Raw genomic sequence first — 4,533 nt, forward strand, 5'->3', positions numbered from 1 at the left:
TTGCGGAGCACAGGCTCCAGACGCGCAGGCTCAGTAGTTGTGGCTCACGGGCCCAGTTGCTCCGTGGCATGTGGGATCCTCCCAGACCAGGGCTCGAACCCGTGTCCCCTGCATTGGCAGGCGGACTCTCAACCACTGCGCCACCAGGGAAGCCCTAGAATAATATTTCTATTTCAAGAAATAGATCTTCTGAAACTAAATTGATGGATTAGAGTCTCCTTTAATTTGCTTTTGGGATGCAATAAAACCATGTAACTGATGAAATAACAAATGACAACATTTCTGCCTTACTAATCACCTTTTTTTTAATATAGATGATCAACCTATCCAAGAAACATGATATTTCCATAATATGACTGTGTCTGTGCTTGCTTCCAATTTTCCCCCTACATTTCTCCTTTCTAAAGAAGTGTAAACATCTCACGTAGATATATGACAACTTGTTCTCCTTATAAGTAAGGAGAGAACAGAGTACAGAAAATGAAACCATTGTGGAATTAAGCGTATCATCCTTCTTTCAAAAGGAATTGGTCACAATTTGCTTTGTTGGAATGATCTGTCCCTTGTTACCAATTTATATTGCTCTGTGGGACTGTGTTAGAAAAACATTATTATTATTAGCAGTAGTGATACTTGGCAGCCATTCAGCACATTTCATCAAAGACTCTAAGAGCTTAGCCATCCATCAAACTTGCCTTGGTGTGCTCCTGGGAGGAGGTGGTATTATTTCTGTTTGGAACAGAGGTTAAGTGACTTGCCCAAGGCCTTGAAGCTAGTAAGATTCAGAGTTGGGAATTAAACCCTGGAGACTTGACATCCAGCATCCCACTCTCCTTCCTGGAACACATTCCCTCTGCCTGTCTGAAAGATGTAGGGATAAATAAAGCATCTAATAGAAAAATGGCCTGCTCCCCAGCATGTGTTCTTATGTTCAAGCTCTTCTGCCATTAAATTGGAAAAGCACAAGTACTTTCATTCAGAATGTGAGCTAGTACCTTTCAGTTTTGGCACTTGTTTCATTCATTCCTTCACCGAATATTTATTTAGCACTACCACACATTAGACAACAATTTAGTTTTTGTGAGCAACACATTCATGACCTGCAGGGAGTTTTCAGTCTAGTAGGAAATAAAGACGAACAGATCATTATAATAATGAGTGATGTTGGTTAGTGTTTATTACTGTATCATAGTCCACACTTGAAATGTAGATCCTTCCTCTTTTGCTGTATATTATAGATTTTAATGAGGCAACATCTGTGTCACAGCAATTTAAAGCCATATGTAGTATATACATGTGTGTAAAGCATATTTGGTTCTTTGATTTTAAGTAAAGTATAAATAGATGATAATAATTCATTATCATTTTTTAGACGTTGGTAGCGAATAGCTACTAAGACACGTTAGAGTTAGAACATGACTCCTGAGAGGCAAAATTCTTTTTTGGTATTTCCTTTTGCTGTAATAAAAAAACATTACCAGATTTAAAAATCTGTTGTTGGATTTGAGCTAAATACTACCTCTCAGAAGAAGCAGTTGCATGTAGTATTCCTGATGACTAATCCATACATTTTTATTGTAGCCTCCTAAGTGTCTGGCACTGAGCTATGTGCAGTGACATGTACAAGAGGCTGAGAATCAGACCCTGCCCTTCAGATGCTTATATTTATAAAGGGGTGAGTTTATAGACTAGGTAGAATTCTATGTTTCAAAATTTGTCACTTAACTTTTAAATTCTCTTTAAAGAAATAAAATTCCACTAAATCCTAAGAATGAGGAGTTTCCATGTTCCTATCTGTAGCAACCATCATTTTCCTACTACCTACAACCAACTGGAATGTTTGAATAGTAAGGAGTTGTACACAGAAGCAGAGACTCCCAAGTTAAAGTTTCAAAACTATGGTGGTATTTCATTTACTCTCTCCAAGCTGTTATTTCTGCCACAGTAAAATGAATATAGTAAAAATAACTGTTTAACATATCTCTGATGTTTGAAGGATCAAATGGGATCTTACACGTAAAAACTCGCCGGTAAATTGTGAATATTATAAAAAGTAAGTAATTATAATATCCTTTGGTGAAATAAAATGGTTGGAATACATATAGTCCCTTTGGGGAGGATATTCCTTGCTTGATATGTATAATAATAATAGCAATAATAACATAATTCTTATCATTTTACCCATATCTAAACAGATGAGGGCAGCAGCACCCTGTAAACTCAATGTTATTTCTTTAAAAAAATTGCTTTAAAAGTCAAACTATGAGTACCTTGTGTCTAAATGCAAAAGCTATACATATACTGATTTACAGAACATGCAAATCTCAGTCCCAGTAGAATATCTATTCATGATAAAGATGCTCAGCAAACTGGAAATAGAATATAACTTCCTTAATCTGAAAAAGACCTCTACAAAAAATGTACAGCTAACATACTTAATGTTTTCTCCCTAAAATTAGGAATGAGATAAGGATGTTCCTTCCCATCATTTAGATTAGACATTGTAGTAGAGTCCTGGCCAATGCAATAAAGTAAGAAAAAAATGTTAAAAAAACTGAAAAGGATAAATGTTAACTATCTATATTTGAAGATGGCATAATTTCCTATGTAGAATATTATAAGGAATCTATACACACACAGACACAGACACACACAACTAATAGTATTAATCAGATACAAGGTCAATTTATAAAAATCATATTATTCCTATACATTAGCAACAGTAAAACAAAAATTAGAAAATTTAAAAAAAACTTACTACTTAGAATCTAAACCAATTAGCATTTAGGAATAAATTTTAGATTTCTATACTAAAAGCTACAAAATATTGCTGAGAAAAATGAAAGGGTGTCCAAATAAATAGAAAGATACATCATGTTCATAGCATAGAAAACTCAATACCATTAAGATGTCCATTCTTCCCAAATAGGTAAATAAATCCAAAACAGTCTCTGTCAAAATTGCATCAGACCTTTTAGTAGGAATTAGGAAACTGTGTCTAAAGTTATGTGGAAATGCAGAAGACCTAGAATAGTCAAAACAATTTTGACAACAAAGTTGGATTACTCATATTTCTTGAATTCAAAGTTTACATTAAAGCTACAATAATCAAGACTGTAATATTTGCATAAAGACAAAGACATTCATAAAACAATGAAATAAAATAATCTCAAGATAGTCAAGTCAGTTTATATAGTTGATAAATTATGACAAAGGTGTTCACTTCAAAGAGAAAAGCACAGACTTAAAAGAAAGGCGTTGGAACAACTGATTATCCATATGGAAGAAAATGAACTTTGATCTTTGTCTTGTATCTTATGCCAAAATTAATTAGAAATGGATCATAGTTAAACATAAAACTATACAACTTACAGAAAGAAACATGGGAGAAAATCTTTGCAACTTTGGGATTGGCAAAGGTTTCTTTTGTACTAACCACAAAAGAAAAGGGAAAAACATGATAAATTGGACTTCATCAAAATAAAAACTTGTACTCTTCAAAATAGTGTGTGTGTGACTATTTTTTGATTGGTTGGTGGTGAGGTAACAGGGCAGTGCTCCAAGAATCTTGTGCTCAGCCTGAAGTTACCATCCTCCACCTGGGTGGGGCCTTTACTTCCTGTTGAAGAACTCAAAGATATATTGTTATTACATATCCCTTGATGAGGAACTGGGACTCTGCTTTATCATGGCACTATTGTTTCTTGATTGCTCCTCCTTTGTTTCTGCATTCCCTCACTTCCCAATTAGTAACTGTTTGAACTGGCCCTTTGGAACTCAAGGAAGGTCTAGGAGGCCGAAGCTTTTTTCCTACAAACAAGAAACAGGGACACAGAAAGTCTTCTGCACCCAGGAGGGCCCCACAGGGTCCTGCTCGATTTCACAACGAAATGTCCTCATTTGTACTGTCTTTAGCTGTTCTCGCTTTCACAGGTCCCTGCTGAATTGCCTTTATTTCTGACTGTGAGACTTCCTCAGCTATTACTCCCAGCTGTAGCCCCTCACTCTTCCCCTGGTATAAAAAACTCAGCATGACAACCTGTAGGCTTTACCATCTTCAAGATATTCTTCGGCCACATTGGAATTATTCTACTGCTTTTCCATAATACTAAGGCCTGGTCAATTATGCCAGGCTATTTTGAGTTCATATGCATAGACCTGTAGTAGCTAGATGGGTCAATGGATAATCTACCTGAGGTAGGTGTGTAATGGAGACTGTCATGACCTACAGAACACCTTGCTTGTTGGAAGATGGTACCATTATTCCATTGCAGTGGATTGCTTCTGTGCGCAAAATGTGGACCAATGTTCACAGATCTTCTGGGTTTTCAAGAAAGTGGAAATAAGGTTTTATGTGAAATTTCCCAACAGTAGGCCATATGTAGCCTGTGGACAGCTATATTAGTTTTCGTTTGTGGTTTTAACAAATTATCACAAACTCAGTTGCTTAAAACAATACAAATTTATTATCTTACAGTTCAGTAGGTCAGAAGTCTGACATGGATCTTTCTGGACAAAAATCAATGTGCTAGC

This window comes from Globicephala melas, chromosome 17 (assembly GCF_963455315.2).
Source record: "Globicephala melas chromosome 17, mGloMel1.2, whole genome shotgun sequence".
Taxonomy (NCBI): domain Eukaryota; kingdom Metazoa; phylum Chordata; class Mammalia; order Artiodactyla; family Delphinidae; genus Globicephala; species Globicephala melas.